The sequence below is a fragment of the Cervus elaphus genome, chromosome 18 (assembly GCF_910594005.1).
Source record: "Cervus elaphus chromosome 18, mCerEla1.1, whole genome shotgun sequence".
Classification (NCBI taxonomy): Eukaryota; Metazoa; Chordata; class Mammalia; order Artiodactyla; family Cervidae; genus Cervus; species Cervus elaphus.
The window spans coordinates 53,659,253-53,681,627 of NC_057832.1; the positions used below are offsets into that span (position 1 = coordinate 53,659,253).

General features: G+C 38.3%; 1 protein-coding gene across 4 annotated transcripts in view; it reads right to left on the reverse strand.

Annotated features, from left to right (window-relative positions):
- The window catches only part of RELN (reelin), a 527,544-nt gene that overhangs the window by 457,008 nt on the left and 48,161 nt on the right, over positions 1 to 22,375 (reverse strand). The gene's annotated exons all lie outside the window — the stretch shown is intronic.

The following is a 22,375-nucleotide window of genomic DNA, read 5'->3' on the forward strand; positions in this document are numbered from 1 at the left end:
CTTGCCAAAAGATATTCTTCAAGCATCTGTTCATGTTAACTTAGAACAGAAGCTAAACACTCTCAGAGAAGTGGCTAAGACAGAAAAAAGCCATGCATGGCAGCTCTCAATCTTTCTTCTACTGCCCTCAATTATTCATTTCTGGCCTCAAACAGCTACGTTCCTCCCAGCAAAACATAAGCCCTGCCATGCCTGCTGTGACAACTGATAGATTCAGTTTATTGATGGCTTGTATATATCTAGGGAAGTTTCAGTCCCTTAGAGACATGCATCGAGGAAGCTGTCTAGGTGGTCTGTGACTCATGGGGTTACTGAGCATGGCCACAGTCTATTTTGCCCCTTAGATATCCATCCAGATCATTAATCCTTGCCAGACCTCCCCTCTTCACCACCACCCAGTGCCTCTTTAGACCTAAGGATGAAGCAAATTCTGATCTTAATTCTTCCACAGACCACACAAGAAGCCTACATCAGATCAGTTCTTTTCTTTACTTAGATTCTTGGGTGCTGAAGCAGCAAGGTCTAGTGAAAACAGTTCATGACTAGGAGAACTGTATTTAATTTCCAGTATCATTAATTTGCTATGCTCCAACTGAGGAAGCTCTTATTTCTACTTGATTCTATTTCTAGCAGTGATGTGAACATCTATTATTTGGTAATGTCATGCATAGGTGGGCTTAAATATGTGAGGTGTTGTTGTTCAGCTAAGGCATGTCCAACTCTTTGTGACCTCACAGATTGCAGCATGCCAGGCTCCCTTCTCCTCCACTATCTCCTGGAGTTTGCTCAAATTTATGTCCATTGAGTCAGTGATGCCTCCCAACCATCTCATCCTCTGCTGCCTCCTTCCTTGCTAAATATGCAAGACATCATTTCTAAACATTAAGTGACTTAGAAAAAAAAATCATAAGAAAAACACTACTCTTAGAGACGCTTGGCTTTACATACCATCCATAAGCTGACTACTCTCAAATTGCTATCTCCAGTCCAAACCTCTTTATACATTCTCTCTCTGTATACACACACACACACACACATACACACACTGCTTAACACTTCTACTCAATACTCCCACTCAGAGGTCTGTGAGACATCTCAACTTCAACATGACCAAAATCGAAAACCCACCCCACGCCCCAAAACTGCTTCTCCTGCAGCCTTCCTCAACTCTGCTGATGGCAGCACCATTGTTCCTGCTGCTTAGGCCAAAACTGTCTAAGTTAATTTTGGAACCACCTTCTCCCATACTCTGAATGAAGCCCATCAGTAAATCATGTTGGTTCTGCCTTCAGATCATGTCCAGAACCTGACCACTCACCACACTGTTCTGAGCTATCACCGTCTCTCCATTGTCGCATTAGACATTAATCTGGTCTTCCTGGTTCTACCCTTCTCTACAGTATCTTCCCAGTATAAGAGTCAGAGGAATTCTTTTAAGACATCCAGTCATATCACTCCACTGCTTAGAACTCTCCAATGCTCTAAGCTAGTGGATGTGATGGAATTCCAGTTGAGCTATTTCAAATCCTGAAAGACGATACTGTGAAAGTGCTGCACTCAATATGCCAGCAAATTTGGAAAAACTCAGCAGTGGCCACCGGACTGGAAAAGGTCAGTTTTCATTCCAATCCCTAAGAAAGGCAATACCAAAGAATGCTCAAACTACCACACAATTGCACTCATCTCATATGCTAGTAAAGTAATGCTCAAAATTCTCCAAGCCAGGCTTCAGCAATATGTAAACTGTGAACTTCCAGATGTTCAAGCTGGTTTTAGAAAAGGCAGAGGAACAAGAGATCAAATTGCCAACATCCGCTGGATCATGGAAAAAGCAAGAGTTCCAGTAAAACATCTATTTCTGCTTTATTGACTATGCCAAAGCCTTCCACTGTGTGGATCACAATAAACTGTGGAAAATTCTGAAAGAGATGGGATTATCAGACCACCTGACCTGCCTCTTGAGAAACCTGTATGCAGGTCAGGAAGCAACAGTTAGAACTGGACATGGAACAATAGACTGGTTCCAAATAGGAAAAGGAGTACGTCAAGGCTGTATATTGTCACCCTGCTTATTTAACTTATATGCAGGGTACATCATGAGAAACGCTGGGCTGGAAGAAGCACAAGCTAGAATCAAGATTGCCAGGAGAAATATCAACAATCAATAAGCCATCAATGCAAATGACACCACCCTTATGGCAGAAAGGGAAGAACTAAAGAGCCTCTTGATGAAAGTGAAAGAGGAGAGTGAAAAAGTTGGCTTAAAGCTCAACATTCAGAAAACCAAGATCATGGCATCTGGTCCCATCACTTCACGGGAAATAGATGGGGAGACAGTGGAACAGTGTCAGACTTTATTTTTGGGGGCTCCAAAATCACTGCAGATGGTGATTGCAGCCACGAAATTAAAAGACATTTACTCCTTGGAAGGAAAGTTATGACCAACCTAGATAGCATATTAAAAAGCAGAGACATTACTTTGCCAACAAAGGTCCGTCTGGTCAAGGCTGTGGTTTTTCCAGTAGTCATGTATGGATGTGAGTTGGACTGTGAAGAAAGCTGAGTGCCGAAAAATGATGCTTTTGAACTGTGGTGTTGGAGAAGACTCTTGAGAGTCCCTTGGACTGCAAGGAGATGAAACCAGTCCATCCTAAAGGAGATCAGTCCTGGGTGTTCATTGGAAGGACTGATGCTGAAGCTGAAGCTCCAGTACTTTGGCCACCTCATGTGAAGAGTTGACTCGCTGGAAAAGAGCCTGATGCTGGGAGGGATTGGGGGCAGGAGGAGAAGGGGATGACAGAGGATGAGATGGCTGGATGGCATCACCGATTCGATGGACATGGGTTTGAGTAGACTCCGGGAATTTGTGATGGACAGGTAGGCCTGGCGTGCTGCGATTCATGGGCTCGCAAAGAGTCGGACATGACTGAGCAACTGAACTGAACTGAACAAGATCCTACATGATCTGTCACTGTTCCCTCTCTGTTCTCATCACCTTCTGCTCTCCTCCTGGCTCACCCCACTCCAGGTATACTAGCCTCCTTGCTGTAATCACTTATATCAAGCCTTTGTACTAGCTCTTTCCTCTGCCTTGGACTCTCTTTCTCCAGATACAGAAGGGTCAGTGGTTTATATAAAAATCATCTGATAATAACTTAATGGCTTAAATAGGTAAACACATTTAAACAATTCAGTCTGCCATATGATCTACTTATTTTCATGGTTTTACAAATGTTCATGGTAAATTTATAAAATTCTTTTCCAGAAGATGTTTTTCCTTTGATTCAATTTTTTTTTATCTTTTAATATTTTCATTAAAAACTCTTGTATGGAGAACTGGCCACTTTAACTATAGAGGGGAAAAAAGCAATATAAATAATATGGACTACAAGTAAAATTTTGAACATACCAGTACATTTTAGGGAAGAAATAAAGCAAGTTATATTATTACTTATAATCAGAAAGCATAAGTGTCTTATCAGATCACATAATTCAATTGTTCAACAAATATCTCTAGCTCCCTATCACCCACAGATTAAAATCTTATATTTAGTATGATTTCAAAGTCCTTCTTGTTGTGGCCATAACCAGCCTTTCCAGTCAATTTTCCCCATTTTAGCTGTAAATACCCTTTGATCCACTTCAACTAGGACATATTCTTAACTAACCGGTTTCCTTGCCTTTCTTTAAAGGGTACCTTCACCACGAGTTACTTTCCTGGTGTCCTTTTGCTGAAATTCTATCCATCATTCAGGGACAGGCTCAAATGATATCTCTCTCAAGAAGTCTCTTCTGACCTCCTAGGGAAAGCTCCCTCTCTCCTCTCACTGACCCCAGTGAGAAGGGTCTCAGTTCAGTTCAGTTCAGTCACTTAGTTGTGTCCAACTCTTTGTGACCCCATGAATCGCAGCATGCCAGGCCTACCTGTCCATCACAAATTCCCGGAGTCTACTCAAACACATATCCATCGAATCGGTGATGCCATCCAGCCATCTCATCCTCTGTCATCCCCTTCTCCTCCTGCCCCCAATCCCTCCCAGCATCAGGCTCTTTTCCAGCGAGTCAACTCTTCACATGAGGTGGCCAAAGTACTGGAGCTTCAGCTTCAGCATCAGTCCTTCCAATGAACACCCAGGACTGATCTCCTTTAGGATGGACTGGTTTCATCTCCTTGCAGTCCAAGGGACTCTCAAGAGTCTTCTCCAACACCACAGTTCAAAAGCATCATTTTTCGGCACTCAGCTTTCTTCACAGTCCAACTCTCACATCCATACATGACTACTGGAAAAACCACAGCCTTGACCAGACAGACCTTTGTTGGCAAAGTAATGTCTCTGCTTTTTAATATGCTATCTAGGTTGGTCATAACTTTCCTTCCAAGGAGTAAATGTCTTTTAATTTCGTGGCTGCAATCACCATCTGCAGTGATTTTGGAGCCCCCAAAAATAAAGTCTGACACTGTTCCACTGTCTCCCCATCTATTTCCCGTGAAGTGATGGGACCAGATGCCATGATCTTGGTTTTCTGAATGTTGAGCTTTAAGCCAACTTTTTCACTCTCCTCTTTCACTTTCATCAAGAGGCTCTTTAGTTCTTCCCTTTCTGCCATAAGGGTGGTGTCATTTGCATTGATGGCTTATTGATTGTTGATATTTCTCCTGGCAATCTTGATTCTAGCTTGTGCTTCTTCCAGCCCAGCGTTTCTCATGATGTACCCTGCATATAAGTTAAATAAGCAGGGTGACAATATACAGCCTTGACGTACTCCTTTTCCTATTTGGAACCAGTCTATTGTTCCATGTCCAGTTCTAACTGTTGCTTCCTGACCTGCATACAGGTTTCTCAAGAGGCAGGTCAGGTGGTCTGATAATCCCATCTCTTTCAGAATTTTCCACAGTTTATTGTGATCCACACAGTGGAAGGCTTTGGCATAGTCAATAAAGCAGAAATAGATGTTTAGTAACATGCAATAATTGAAACATTCTAACTTCCACAGAGCCTGGCCCAGAGGAAGAGCCCAATAGATGCTTGTTAAATTCAACCACGCACTTCCTTTAATCTTACGGCATCATAATGCAACCTAACTATGGAAAGTTAGGTAATTGACCCTACTCCTTAAAAAAGGGAGATAATAATACATGCTATAAAGTTATTTGGACATTCTGCCTAGATTTTTATTTTTTAAGTCTCTGTCCTGTGCTTTTAAATAAATTTTTCTGTTATTGGATTAGCAAAAAAAAAAAAAAAATTCAACCATGCAATATCTGAAAGAAAAATAAACACCTATAAGAAAAGATACATGCACCTCATGTTCACAGGAGCATTATTTACAATTGCCAAGACATGGAGACAATCTAAGCGCCCACTGACAGATGAATGGATAAAGAAACTGTTGTATACAATGGAATTCTATTCAACCACAAAAAAGAACAAAATTTTGCCATTTGCAGCAACATGGATGGACCTGGAGGGCATTATGCTAAAAGTCAGAGAAAGATAAATACTGTATGATATCACTTATATGTGGAATCTTCAACAAACTAGTGAATATAACATAAAAGAAACAAACTTATAGATACAGAGAATAAACTGGTGGTTACCAGTGGGGGAGTGGCATTACAGGGATGGAGGGAGTGGAAGGTAAAAACTACTGTGTATAAGACAGGCTCAAGAATGTATTGAACAACACAGAAAATATGGCTGATATTTTGTAATAACTATAAATGGAAAGTAACTTTTAAAAATTATATATACTTTTAAAAATTAAATAAATAGTTTTTAAAAAATTAACCATACAGAAACATGTTACATCATCGTGGGTGTGCAATTAGTTGCTTCAGTTGCGTCTGACTCTTTCTGACCCTATGGACTATAGCCCACCAGGCTCCTCTGTCTGTGGGATTCTCCAAGCAAAAACACTGCAGTATGTTGCTATGCCTTCCTCCAGGAGATCTTCCTGACCCAGGGGATCGAACCTGCATCTATTGCATTGTAGGTAGATTCTTTATGCACTGAGACACCTGGGAAGCCCTTGTTACAACATAAAGTAACATAAAAATAAAATATAACTGAGAATATAGTATAGCCAATGTAACTAAAATTGTTAAATCTCTATCTCTTCTACAGAAAAAAAAAGGACCAGTACTATTCATTCAGGAATATGAAAGTAGAGAAGTTTCTCCCGAAAGGAAGCAAAAATAAAAAATTAATGCAGTATTTTTATTGTAGTACTCAAAAAATCAGAAATATCTAAGAAATTTTTGGTTGAATTTTACACTTAACCATAAAAGTGGTTATTTTGTATATATATATACTTTGTGTGTGCATATGTCTGTATATATACATATTTTAGGTACATACCAAATTAATCTTCTCATAATTTTGTCACTAAGACACTCTCTTATCCTCACTCTGAAGCTACTCTGCCATTTCCTCAAATGAAAAATAAGAAAGGATCAAAAGGCTGAGGAGGTTGTATGTATCTCTCTCACATCTGTGTTAAATTGGCAATGAGCTTAGCGCTGGGAGCCTATGAATATGGATTGCCGGGTGGTGACAGCTGAATGAAAACATGATGTAGTGACACAATTCAATTCTTATCAGTGGCTCAAAGAGAACCTCTGTCTTAAAATGACTAATTACAGAGTCAGTTATTATCTATTATAGCGTCTATTAACCGTTTCCAATAAGACCCTATACCATTCTTGCAGAAAATCACTGCAAGATGAAAGTCTGGAAGAAAATAAATTTAGACATTTAATGCTGTTTGCATTTCATCCTAAAGCTTCTGGCTTACAAATGCTCTATGGGCCATTAAATTTTGATCACTTCAAGCATATTCCATTACTACTTTATACAAAAGACCTTTAATATGTGCAGAAAAGAAACATATTTTATAATATTTGAAATGGTGTTTCCTTTTCTTCCAAGATGACAAACATCAGAGGACAGAAAATTGCAAAAATCTTGAAATTAAGTATTAGTGATAATGCACCTATTGCAAAGAGCTTCCATTTCTTATTTTTATGTTGAAAATGAAAAGCACCAGAACTAATACTGTCAATATTTTTAAAAAAATGTTGCTGCATTTTGCCTTATGAACAGAAACTCATTTGCCTTTGAATACGGAACAGATTAAATAGCCTGAGGAACAAACATATTACTCTGAAAATGAAATCAACTCAGTTTATTTGCCACAAAATTTCATCAACATGATGTGTTCAACTACTGATTCTTCCTTAAAGTGCCACTAGCCTTGAGTACCAAATAGAGTCTATCTAAAAATACATTATAATCTACATTTAAAATCTCTATAAAAACATGATCCTCAAACTACTTTTCATTACATTTATTAATTCCATTATGACATGGTTTTATGTGGTTTTCAAATATTCAGCCAGCCATTTCAATAATAACATCCCCAAACCAACAATAGCTGGGAAAAAAAATCCCACCGACATGTAAAAGAAATGACTGGAGGTCAAGATTCACTGAGATAGAGGGAATGAATCCATAGCAATGAACTGGACACAGAAATCTTACAATGAGACGAGGAACAAATAGACTCCAGTTAGCCTTGTGAGAGGTAGAGAGAGATCACTCATGCCTTACCTATTTACTCTAACAGCTATTTGAAAGAGGCACAAGAGGAAGATTACGGCTGTCCACCAGTGTCAGTCTCTAGAGAGGCACTGCTAAGTGAACCTCACTCACTCTTTCCTGCTTCTGTAAATCTCTATTAAATGGCTGACCTAGAACATCTCTAACAGCATTTTACCCTCAAATGTAATTGTCACCTCCATCCCTCCTCCTCCTCTTCATCATCGTCATGATCATCACAGCTAAACAGTATCTGACCACTATATGCCACGTGCTGTGGTAAGTCTTATAAGAATATTTAATCATTTCAATATCCCTATGAAATAAGTACTATAAATACATGCTTTCATCCACGAGAATGCTGAAACAAAGAGGTGAGGGTGGGTTGAGAAACACACTTTACATGGCATGGAAAAGGTGGCTGTAAGAAATGGAAGCCATGCTCCTCATCCCAAATGCACTTCATTCATCTCCTGGAAGATGGGTGGCAGGGGCTTGGCCTTCTCTCGGAAGGCAGTGGCACAGTGGTACCCTCAAACCCCAAGTGCATGAGTACAGTCTCTCGGGCGTCTGCCCAGCATTTAACCTGATGTCTGCTGCACCAATTATCACAGCCCTTTTTAAAGAAAAGATCATTATTATTATAACTCCTCTTTTTCATTTTATATGGCTTTTGGCTATGTACTTTTGTCCCTGCCAAAGAGGGCAGAAAGAACGGCCTCTAGGGAGGACTAAATGCAGGGTGATGGAGGACTAAGTTGAAGATCACAATAATAAGGTCAGAAAGCCCTGGATCAGTCCACCTCTGTAAACAGAGGGAGCATGGCCTGGCAAACGCCCTCCCACCTTTGTTTCCATCTGAAAGCAGGGTGAAAACTGAGTATGGTCTGGGGATTATGACAGGTGCAGGGAACCTATTACATGCAAAATTTAATGATGTATTAAAACACTTTTGAGGGTTTATAAAAATGTTCTTTGCTGGCTGGAAGAGGAATCCAGCATCTCTGTGGAAGTCTATTATGATATATTTATATTACAGATTCACAGAATCAGATGAGCCACAAGGAGTCTCTAAGTCTTATCTTTCCAGCACCACCAATAATAAAAGGAGAGCCACTGAGGTTTTCCCTCCTTTAAATTCTTCCTAGGAGATAAAATAGATGCAGTCAAATGTGTTTGTGAACTTATTATTTTTAAAATTAAGCCCTTTGGAAGTAAGTTTAAACATCAGTGTTAATGTAAATCTTTTGTTTCTCTACCCCTCATCATTCCCTTTCCTTTATGCCCCAGGGTTGTCTCTTTCTTTCCCTTTCTCTGTCTCTGTCTCTCTCTCTCTCACCAGCATTTCTGAAAACACTAACAACTGGGATAAAATCTCACATATCTTATTTAGGTGAAATCCCTTCCTAAGACTTGGAGACCTAGGTTCAGAATAAGCACCTGAGGTGAGGTCCTGAACAATATTTTTGAAACTGCCTTAAGATTGTTCAATTTATGCTAAACACAAATTCTTTACTAGTGATCTTGAACATAAAGGAGAAAAATAGGGTTTTACAATGATTTACCCTACTTTTAGTCCCAAGTGAAGTTAAAGCAGTAATGATGTTTTCCTGTCATCCACTTTTGGCTTTCATAACACGATTCTGAAGTTTCAAAAATCCCTACAAATAGTGATAAAATTGTTTAGTTTCTAAAAACAAAAACACTTATTTTCTTTATAAACAGCACTTTATTATAATTGAGAGAACTGTTGCCAAGAATTACTGGTATTTGTGATTTATCTCTGCCCTTATTTTTCATGTGTTACTTTTATATGAGGTCAGATGATACTCATACATGAAAATTTCATATTGTTGGCCCTGCACTCGATAAATTATTAAAGTGATGTGAATAAGAATGTGGTGTTCAGATTTTCAGCAATTTTTACCCTTTTGTTCTTTATTTTTTTAAACGAAAGACTACCTAGTCTATAATTCATCATAACTTTTTAAAATTTAAGCAAAAATTAGCTTTAAAAGAAAGAATTTTGGGAGACTTATTAACTCTAACCTTTCCAAAGAAGTTCTAAGAATGTTTCCTTTAACATATGGATGTTAATTAAGGTTTTCTAGGGGGAAAAATAAGCCTAGAAATCTTATAAGCACATATACAGGTAAACATGGTAAAAAGCACAGATGCCTAGGGAATAAGTACACATGTAATTTTTTCCAGAACAATCAGATGTTTAAAGAATTTACACAATTAAAAGGGCCTGCAGTTATTTTGTTTTTATTACTCTATCTTGGATATTTTTTAACATGAAGTGCTCCCACAATTCCTCCAAAATGTGGTTTTGACTAGCGTAACTAAAGAAAATCTGAGTTCATGTAACAAATCACAGGGTGACTCCGAATAGCATCCCAAGTTGTACAGAACATAAAGGTATGCTTTTGTTTGCAACTTAACATATTGGTAATATACTATTACAAATTTTCAACATGGTAATTGTGTGTAATATATATCTATATGTTATGTGACAGAGATGTATCATATATCTCTTATGTTTGTAGATTGACTAAATCAACATTAATAACCAACAATTAACAGAACTGTTAATAGAGATAGTTAAACTAAATGTAGCTGTAGAAATATTTTCTTTTTTACAAAAAGGGCATTTTCATAGTATTCTCATTTGGCACTTCAGTATGTTCATTTCAATTCACTCAACTAATTACAAGCAACTGTGGTAACATCAAAGCGTCCATTTAAATACATACTGAGGTCATTACACATATGGCATACATATGGAAAAAATAAACTATGAAACTCTACAATTAACTTAAATAGGAAAAATAGAATATTCTCATTTACTTTATAGTCAGACTAATCAGACCTAGTTTGTGTGTGTCTGTGTGTCTGTGTGTGTGTATGTACATGTGTCCTGCCCAGCTCATTCATTCACTAAACAAATATTTACAAAGTGCTACTACCTGATACTGGTAATATAATGTGAACCATCTAGATGTTTATAAAAACAGTATTTGAGTAACTGTTCTTGTCCACTTGCAGAAACATCCTTATTCCATATTTTAAAATCTAAATCATAAACTCCAAAATTGCTAGCATTGAAATTCACAAAATAATGTTAAGTAAATGATGTGACAGAGAAATGTTCATGTACAGGCACAGCTAGTGGCTCTTCTAAATAAGCTACAACTAAATACTTTTCTAAGAATTTTAGATAAGAATAATAACTAAATAAGAAAATAATTTAAATGACATTTACATTGACAGATGCTATCTGATAGTTCTTTGATAAGCTATAAAAGAAAGAATAAATGTATAACTAATTTATATAACATCAAATTATAATTACATATACTATTTCTCTGATGTGTAAAAGATGGAAAATGTCACCCCTTATATTTCACCACATGGCATTTAGTATCATGAGTTTTAAACTCCTTTTTAAAATACTAAAATCTCTTGTACTTTACTATAAATTTGCATTTTTAATACAACCATAAGACAGTTTTCCAAAGATGAAGATAAAGAAAAACTCCAGGTGTGAATAATTATCAAGAAATATGTTAGGCTTAGGAATATAGGGAAAAGTTAAGTGAACAATTATGCAAAAACTGTTTAAATGAGAGGAGTTTGTAAAGGACTAAATGTGTTTTGCACCTGTAGTAGTCCTTATTTTCTGCTGTAGGATTTCTAAGACAATCTTAATCTAGCCTTAGTGCATATGTGTTTTTGATTTGTTGGGGTGTTTTTCTTGAGAAAATTGATATAAATTCTTAAGTTGAAGATTTCTATAAAAAAAGAGTTGAATAAAAGGCAAGCTTGAATATAGATACATTTTTATAAACTCATATGTTTTATTTGCAAGTATTTATATACAGAAATGCTTATCTAAGACAGAATTCTAAACAGAATTTTAAAATATCAGTTATAATATCTATTCAACACAGATGGACTCATATTCTACAAGTAGTCACTAATGAAAGTATTACTTTGTAGTCAAATAATGAGTATCTGGTAGAATCATGAGCCAGACTAAATTCTCCCAAAGATTATTTTACTTTATTAACCAAAACTTCCAGTTACCTGAGAAACATCTTAAAATTCAGATTACTAGGTCTCCCCCTTCCCCCACTTGACTCCATCAGGGATTCTGATTCTACAGGATTGGTATAAAGCCCAGGAATTAGCAGGTCTAACAAGTTTCCAACCCGGTAAATTCTGTGTAGGTGGTTATGAAATAGACCAATTACAGCGATATGAAAAGCTCCAGATTGATACCTCATGGGAAACAGAATTTCCAGTGAAGGCTAACCACAGGACTAAAAATTATAATTGAATTGAAACTATATTAAGAATTCCACTACAGTAAAAAGCTACTTTGCCTTTTATTACACTGCAACTTCCTCCTAGTGCAAATGATGTTTAACAAAATGAGGATGTAATGGGACACCTGTTCTTAGGAGATCTCACATGTGCAGTGACTTTTCTCTTACTGAGGAGGACAGAAATGAATCTAAAATGAGGATCAGCAGCCAAGGCAGTAGATTTGGAGCAAGGACTACAGAGCAATGTCAGAACCTGTGGAGACTTTTAGGCAAATGGAGACCCTACTGTATGTCCTGACTCTGAATCAGTAATAAAGAAAAATAGCTAGCTATTTCCTGAACTTGGCAAACATTTTCAAAATGTTACATAAGTTATGGATTCAATAGCAACAAAAATAAGTGGGGAGAAGATAGCGGAGGTTAAGTACTGTATCTTGTAGGAAACCCTTTCTGGATGCTATGGTGCACCCTCTCTTTTCTGATTGCTAGTAGGTCATTAGAATTTTCAGAATTTACTAAGGGAGCAACATGAGGTTAAAGGTCTGCGGTTGCTGGAATTTTACTATCAGAAGTGCTCATGGTACTATTATTACCCATGAGACAGAGAAATAATGGCTCAAAAACCACATGTACATTTTCGATACCATGGCTGGAGAACTGAGCTCACGTCCAGGGTTAGATGCTCTTACTACCTCTTTTTCTATCTTGAGTTTCAACTCTTTTCTAAAGGTATTTGGATTCTACATTTTTCATTTGGAATAAGCTTCTTGGTGGAAAGGTGAAAACAGAATTTGGATAGCTAGACTTTCCCACCATCTTCCAATATCATACGGTTGAGTGTGGTTATTTCTGGTAGTTATGTTCTAGAAAGACACCACAAACACTGAATTAATGAATACTGACCACTGTTCCTAGAGAACAGACAGGTTTAGGTTTCTTTGAGCCACTCATCACAACATTTTTACCAATCCATCACTGCATAGCTTTGTTTTATGCATGCTCCTGTTTAAAGACGACCTTATTTAATAGGTACTGTTGATTCATTAACATTTAACTTAGGGCCAGCACACTAGGACTCAGGTCTGAGTCAAGCTTATCTTTTCAGCACCTTAGTACTACCACTTGGGAACCATTTAAAACAGCAAAATTGCCTAGAAAAAAAATAACACACAAAAATGGAAGAGATCACACTTAAGAGATCACACTTAAATAGACTGTGAGAAGGACACTTGTTTATAGTATGAGGGTTGAAACAAGATGACCTCAGCTGGGAAAATACAAGCCTGGCAGTTCTGAGAATGATTGCAAAAGAGGAGCAAGTATTAATTTGGGGGGTTACCAATAATTTTTTATCAAGTAGACAAAGTTGTAAACATGGAACCTATGAAAAATGAAGATTGACTATATCATCTGCCCCAAGCCAAGGCCCATCCATTGCTTACTTCTGCCATGCAAAGTACCACAGACTGGGTGGGTTAAATAACAGACGAAATTCTCACAGTGCTGGAGGCTGGCAGTCCAAGATCAAGGTGTCAACAGGTTTTGCTTCTATTTCTTCTGGGCCCTCTCCTTGGCTTGCAGATGGCCACCTTCAAACTGTGTCCTTCTTTGTATACACATATGTTCATGTCCAAACTTCCCCTTCTGATAATTACATCAGTCATATGGGAGTAAGTCTCACCTAAAAGATCTCATTTTAAGTTAACAACCTTTTTAAAGGCCTTTCTACAAATACAGTCTTATTCTGAGATGCTGAGAATTAGGACTTCAACATATTAATTTGGAGGAAGAAACCGTCAATGCCTCTCTAGCACATATCAGTTTTCTCCAAGCTTCAGTTCACTTCCGTCCTGGACCTCCCTCAAGCATTCTTCAGGGCATATGCTTCCTTGTCTGCCTCTCTCTTTTGCCTTTTTTCAGTAATTTTTGAAATCCAAGTTGATAAGGGCTGTCTCCCCTTTACTCTTTATCATAACAAGTTATAATTTATCATTAGAATCGACTCCTTAGAGACCCCTGTCCCTCTCGAGTCTTATAAAATTCCCTTTTGGAGCCTGTGCTCAAAAGATTAGAACCCTTACAAAGTTTCACTGCCTCTTAAACACTTATATTAGAAGGCATAGGAAGAAGTCACCAGAATTTCCTCCAGTCCTCCACAAACTGCCTAGAAATCACCTTTCCAGGCTTTCCTCCAATTCCACGCTCCTGTGTACCTCTACATTTCATAGAAGATGAACTCAAGGATTGCTTTCCCAGTTTCAGGCCTTTATTCTCACTATTTTATTTACCCAGAACTCCTCTCTTTTCCATCTCTCCCTGTTGAAATCCCTCCAGTTCCTCAAGGTCTTATCTAAATGTCCCTCCTTCAGGAAAAAAGAAAGAAAGAGAAGTCGCGCAGTCATGCCCAACTCTTTGTGACCCCATGGGCTATAGCTGACCAGGCTCCTCCGTCCATGGGATTTTCCAGACAAGAATAACTGGAATGGGTTGCCATTTCCTTCTCTAGGGGATCTTCCTGATCCAGGGATTGAACCCGGGTCTCCCACACTGCAGGCAGACCTTTTACCATCTGAGCTACCAGGGATGCTCCCTACAATTCTTATCACCAATTCCAACACATGGGGGGATTTTCTCATGCCATCAAGCAATTCTCTGACACCACACCAATGGGGAGTCCTACAATTCAACTCAGTTCTGACACTGTCTACCCAGAGACAGCAGCACATTCCACAGATTAAGGGCTCAGTCCCACAAGACGGCCTCCCACTTCAGAAGCCAATCACAGGTCCAGGCTGTCACCTGTGCTTCTAACCAAAGCACATATATTCAAGCATCATATATCCAAGGTTGCCACAACTCCCTCTTTGGGTTTGATCAATTTGCTAGTGAGGCTCACATCAGTGGTTTATTACAAAGGCTATTAAAGGATGAACCAACAGTCAGATGGAAGAAATGCTTAGAGTGAAGTATGTGGGAAGAAACACAGAGCTTCCACGCTCTGCAAGTGTCCCACTCTACCCAAATCTCTATAAGTTCACCAACATGAAAGCTCCCCACACCCCATCCTTTTGGGTTTTTATGCAGGCTCAGTATATACCTATGACTGACAAAATCACTGGCTGTAACTCAATCTTTAGTCCCTTTCCCCTCCCTGGAGGGAGGGGTGGAAGGCTGAAAGTTCCAATCCTCTAATCATGTTGCTGGCCCCACTGGCAACCTGTCCCCATCCTTAGGTGCCTTCTAAAAGTCACCTCATTATAATAACAAACGACATGTTTAATAGCTCTCACCACTTAGGAAATCCCAGGAGTTTTAGGAATTCTGTGCCAGAAACAGGGATGAAGAACAAATACACATTTTTTATTATAAATCACACTATTACCTCATGCCTGATAAAATGATTATTATCAAAAAGGCAAAAAATAACAAGTGTTGGTCAGGATGTAGAGAAAAGACCACTCTTGTGTGCTACTGCTGGAAATTTAAGCTGGTGCAGCCAGTATGGAAAGCAGTATGGAGACTCCTCAAAAAATTAAGAACAGAATTAACACATGATCCAGTTATTCCACTTCTGGGTATTCATCCAAGGAAAACAAAAACAGTAACTTAAAAAGATATAGGCACCCTATGTTCATCACAGTTTTATTTACAATAGCCAAGATATGGAAACAATCTAGGTGCCTATCAATAGATGAATGGATAAAGAACATGTGGTATATATGCATACACACAAATGGAATACTATTCAATCATAAAAGATGAGGTCTTGCCATCTGCAACATGGATGGACCTAAGAGTATTATGTTAAGTACAATAAATCAGATAGAGCAAGACAAATACTGTGTGACTTCACCCATGTGTAAAAACGAACAAAACAAAGACAAAACAAAACCAGAGTGACCAAAATAAAAACAAACAAAAAGCAAGTGAATAAAAATAAACCAAACAAAAACAAACAGACAGATATGGAGAATAGAATAGTAGTTAACAGAGGTGGGTGTGAGGGGGGTGCAAATGGATAAACGGGATTAACTGCATGTTGACAGATGAAATCTAAATTTTTGGTGGTGAGCATGCTACAGTGTATATAAAAGTAGAAATATAATGACATACACATGAAACACGTAATATATAAACCTATGTTCCCTCAATAAAAAAAAAAGTGTTTAAAAACTACAATACCACATTCCATATCCACCGAAGCCTTCATTCTCCTTCCTGAGAGCTGCAATCACTCTCATATGTAAAGCGCACCATCTTCTACCTTGAAATATTTATGTGCATACATCTGATATCCCTTGGTAGGTTATAAGCTTCTTGGAACTAGTGGCAATGGTTCATCACATCCCTATACCACTGATTACAGTACCTAACAGACTAAGTATATTTTCAGAAAATACACCCAGCTCTAAGTATGATTTTGAATTAGAATTAAGTGAATACAGTCAAAGCCCCGCATGACTCCTCCATCTTGCTTTTCTGCCAGCTATGAGAACATCACCACCTATGTCTGCCATCTGGCAGGTTTATCATTAATTCTCACAGGAAATCATACCTCTGCTTCTTCCCTTGATCCTACCCCAAAGCTCTCCAATATGCTTCCACCTTCCACACTGCACTACTCCTCTTCCTTCTACCTCAGAGGCAAGGTAGAGAGACAGAAGTGAAAAGAAGTGATAAGGGAAGGGAAGGTGATAGAAAGCACAATATGAAATAAGATACCATTGTGGGCAACTGACACTTAATCTTGTGGGAAAACTTTGGGGAACAGTATAGAACACTTGCCTCAAAATTATCCCCCTTGAGGGTGAAGGGAGCTGGGATATTTATACACTGATTCTCGTCATTCACTGTGAAGGCTGCTCCTGGGGGAATTAGCTCCTGCCTTCAGTGAACTTGGGCATGAACGAAGTGACCTTCCAGAAAAAGTCCTCTGGATCAGAGATGCAGATTTTGCAGTTAGAAGCATACTGGAGCACAATCAAATGCCACGGTTTAAGGCTATGGGCAGTGGTGTATTGCTAAATGTGCAACAACTGCCTCTCTGGGCAAAAGATTCTGGTGTTTTATAAATATTACAAACTCCCACCATGGCTCATGTCAAGGCACCAGCTGCTACCTCACTGAGAGAGCTGAATTGGGAAGGGAAACAGCAGCACACCATTACTTCACCATTGGGTATTTTCCCCAAAGAGATGCAAGAGATGAACAATAGTAAAATGTAGTAAAGCAATTAGGAAGTGATGAGATTTGAATGTGTATTACTTTCATTTTTAATATTATTTACGTACTGATAATTCCCTTGTGGCTCAACTGGTAAAGAATCCACCTGCAATGCAGGAGATCTGGGTTTGATCCCTGGATTGGGAAGATCCCTTGGAGAAGGGAAAGGCTACCCACTCCAGTATTCTGGCCTGGAGAATTCTACGAACTGTATAGTCCATGGGGTCTCAAAGAATCGGACACAACTGAGCGACTTTCACTTCACACTTCACTGATAATTCTACATAATTTAATTTTTAATAATCACTATGCCTAACACTGACTCACAAAATTCCTGAAAATATAACACAGGGCATTTGTGAGCTGATGGGTATGGGACAGCACTAAAGTATCACTTGCAACATCTGTTCTTTTTGAACAAATTGCACCTTTTCTATGTTGCATTTCAAGCATGAATTTTATACCACCTGTAAGGCAATGAGAAAAACTGTTTAAAAGTCCAGATAGCCTGGTGACTAGTTGGAGATGGATCCCCCTCTCCTCAGTCGGAGAGACTGCAATCCAACTCAGTTTCCCTATGTGCATACATCTGATATCCTTTGAAAGGTTATAAGCTTCTTGGAACTAGTGGCAATGATTCATCACATCCCTATAGGATGTGATGTTTCCTAAATCAGGATGCTCATCATTAGGATGAGGAGCTTTCTCCTCCAGTGGGGGCTGCAACACTCTGTGAACCCAATGATTCCAGAGGCTGGGCAAGTGACTTTCCAGATAACTCTGGTTTCTGACTGCCCAGTCCCAAGCAGACTGATTGTCCTGCCATTGGCACGATTGCTTTTTTCCCTCTCTCTTGCTCTATAAAAAGGGAAAACCACAGGGAGGTGAGGGTCCTTCCCCTGAAACACAGATCCCGGTCCCTGTCTACCTCTTCTGGGAACGACGGGAGACTGCACAAATTTTCTGTCTGTGGCTCTCTGTCCTTTAAGTTTTCTCAGTAATGGTTATTTATTCATCCAAAACATCACATTGTGGAATTTGTCCCACAGCCTTCAGAAAAGTGGTGAGCACAAAGGAATTCACCTTGCAGGATATACTTCCAAATCTCAATAATAGCTAGGAAATAAATTATTGTCTAGTATTAAAATTTCATGTTCACTCTGTGTAACTTTTCCGCTGTGTTTCTTTCTACTTCACACCTGGTTAAAATTGTAAAATCTATCTTTTGGTTTATTTGTTTCTCAGATTTATGTAGACATCTGTCTCTCACTTGTTCATATTCAATGAAAATCACATGTGCTTGCTAGACACATTGTTTCTTATCTCCACGAGATATACTTTATCCTTTGCCAGGAGCCCATTATTCGTGTAGCTTAAGCCATAGGCAGGAACCCAAATCCTGTTTTTCAGTACTTATCTATGTAACCAGATGATCATATCCTATATTCCCCTCTTTCTTCCAAATTCAGCTTCCAAAGATAGCTCAGCTTTCCAGCTCAGAATCACAACTTCCAAAGGTGACGTGGAGCGTACGTATAATCAGCGTGCCCATCAAGCACCTGGAGCTGGAATACACTGTGCCCACACACTGACAGACATCAGCATCTCCTCCTGTTGCTAGGCAACCATGATGACTGGCAGCACATATGTGCTCCTGCTATTCCACCTGGTGGCAGTGGCAGCACTTACTCACTGGATCTGAGGTCAGAAGGGCTGGCAACAGCAGGAGAGGACACTTCACTAACTTGGGATTCCCATTAAACTCAGACATAAAGGGATTTCAAGATGGCAATGAGAAGAATGTTCACCATACCTGCACCTAGGCAGCATCACAATCTCTGAAGAAGCAACCATCCTGGGAGGTATCCCACAGAGAACAGCATTTTTACCCATTTGCTGTTAACACATAACCACCAGTGGCTGAAATGCAGACATCTCTGACCACAGTGACTACATAAGAAGAGAAAAACCATCAACATGACTTGTTTATTTCTCCAGTATAACAAAAAGAGTGCTCAGTAAATGTCTGATTGTACGTGAATGAAATTCCTCTGCCTCCTCAGTATTTATGTTAAAATTACATTCCCTAGTTCTGGGCTTTTAGTTGTTCTATAATCGTATTTTATAAGTGATCAAATGTCCTCATCTTTTGCCTCCAAACCACTGCCTCTCTTCCTTCACGTCTTACTGACTGTTCAATTAATTGCAATCTAGCTTCCACCCCAAATACTCAACTAGAATGGCTCTCACTAAAGTTACTATTGGCCTCCATGTTGCTAAATCCAAAGGCATTTTTCTGTTCCCATCTTACTTGACCTCACTGCACTGTTCTATTCTTTCTTCTTTCTGTCTCTCTGAGCCTCATTTTCTGGTTTTCTCCTACCTAACTAGAAACTTCTTCTCATCCATTTTTTTTTTTATTATTCTTTTTTTTTATCCATTTTTAGTCAACTATTCTCAATCTCCAAAGCAATACACTTTAAGCTTCTGTCCTGGGCTCTGTCCAATTCTTGCTCTATCTTCTATGCCCAGATTACATCAGCATCTTCTAACATCTACATGTCAGTGGATCCCAAGCTTTCCTCCTCTAAGCTCCAGTAGATCCCTCTAAGTCCAGACAGCTACTTGACATCACCACTCAAGTGTCTCAAAGACATTCAAACTCAATCTGTCCAAAAATGAGTGCATAACTGATTTCTGTAACAAATATTTGGTGAGTACCTACTATGCCAGACACTGTTCTGGAGCTGAACAACATCAGTGAATGAGACTGTGCCCCTGATGTCAGTAAGTACAAAACACTCTCCATTTCCTCATCTCTAATTTGATCCTTTCTCAGTGTTCCCTATGTTCCTAAACGGTACAGCCATACAACCTGATGCAAATACAAGGACTGGAATCATCTTTAAATCTCTTTCTGCTCTTCATGCACCCACTCCCAATACTGCCAATTTTCTCTCTTCAATGTATCTAAAATCTGTCCATATCTCGAGTGTGTTCATTCACCCTATTCCATACTTCTATCATCCTCACATTTATTGCTTCAGTCACCTCTTAATTGGTCTTTCAGCATTCACTCTAGCCACCTCTCCACACAACAGTCAGAGGGGTCTCTTTAAGAGGTAGATCTGATCATGGGACTCATTCATACCTCCAATTTACAACTTCTCTTTAGCTCCTTTTTTTCTTTGTATATAGAAAAACACAACAAGCAATGGTCTACAAACCCTTTAAAAGCTAAGCCTCATCTTGAACAATATATCCCTACCCTAACTGTTCTAACTACACTTAACTTTCTTTTCTCCCATCACAGGATCTGTGTTGCTGCTATTCCCTTTACTGTGAACATTCTTACACCACACACACACACACATCCTCTAAATGGCAAAATTCTATTTCTTCTTCAAACTTAGCAGATAAACCTTCCATAAATTTCCCTATGTTTATTCAGTTTACAACTATGTGCTTGCTTTGAACAATTTCCATTGTTATCTGTCAACCGATGAAAGTCATCAAAGGTTTACACACATTCTACTCCATTTTCTGTTTAAAAAGTTAGCTACCATGTTCCATCTCAGGCTGTTTCTAATACCTTTAAGATTACTTTTATAATTGTTCTTTTTTCCCCTGTGGGTTTCAACCCATTATAGATATGTTTATGTGTGCATTTATTGTCCTTAGCCTCAAATCTAGTTTTGTAAGTATATGACATATATATAATAAATTAAATAACCATATGAAAATGTCTGGTGGAAATGGGTACTAATGAGGTTTTTAATTAATCAATCAATTGGAAGTCAGAAAACCTGTTCTCTAATTCCTGCTCACACTAACTTCACGAGGAAGACCAATTTATTTTTAAAATAAGATATAGAGAGGCTACACAGTGGACACCTGCAGGCCAAATGTGGCCATGGATATGTTTTGTTAGCATAGCACAGCACAGTATTTGAATAAACTTTTGAACTTGGTGTCTTTATTTGAGGCCTATACCCTCTAGATTGCATAGTAACTGTCACTTCCTTTTACCCTACCCTTGATAACATGGGTACTGCTGGCCCTGGAAAACATGTAAGTTTGAGAATCCAAAAACTTCATGATCTCCAAAGTCCTTTTTGACTACAAAAAAAAAAAAATTATGTCCTTATAATACAGGAAATATTTGGGAAATAATGGGAAAAACTGGATTTGGTTGACATTAAAATATAGAGCAAATAATAAACAACAGGTAAAGCTCAAAGTTAATATCCAGGTACTAAGAGATACAAAAATATTCTGCCAAATTATTTCCAAAAGAGGAAAGAATAGCTTAAGGCTTAAGGCTTATAACATCTGGAAATCAGAATTCTAGCACAGGGATTAAAACACACATGTTAAAATGGCCTCATCCTAAGAGGCTCAAAACCGCAGGTTATTTGTCCATATTATATAAAACAGCACAATCTGCCAGTCTCAATAGTCTTTGCTCAGTAACAAGGCTCAAAATAGAACCAGAGGTAAACAGAGGTACATTTGGCAACAAGAAACAGACCTCCCTCCTCACCCTCATTGACCCTCACTTTTGTGAATGCATGATTCCTTATTTCATTAAAATTTCACTACCTTCATGCAAAAGCTACTTTAGAAAATCTCTAGTTCCTGAAATTATAAAAACTATGTCTCCCAGATATGGTAACCAAAAAATCAAAGGTATCTTTCTGAAACAGCCAACTATAAATGCTTTGAAATGTATAATTTTGATTCCAATTTATTTACAATCCTCCATAAATCTCAGGAATGGACACTGATTTTTCTCTGAAAGAGTTATATGGATGCTTTGAAAAAGTGATAATAAAAAGAAAGCATAGCCTTACTTTCCCAAATTTTTATGAGCTTAAAAAAGACATAATCCTTAAGTTTTATAAGCCTTACTGTCCCAAAGAAACTTTTAAAAAATCAGTAAGAAGCAATTTTATAGTTTTAATTTCTATATATAAGAAATAGAAAAATAAATTAACATGTCCAATAGACATATGAAAACATTAACCTTCATTAATAAAGAAAACCTGAACAGTGACCAGATATCAATTTTTGTCTATCAAGAAGGCAAGGATACACACATACACATGCACATGCACGCACACACACACACAAACACACACACCCAGTACTGGAACGTGGGCATTCATAAACTCTGGTGGACTGCTATAATCATTCTGTGGAGTAATTTATCAATGTGTATCA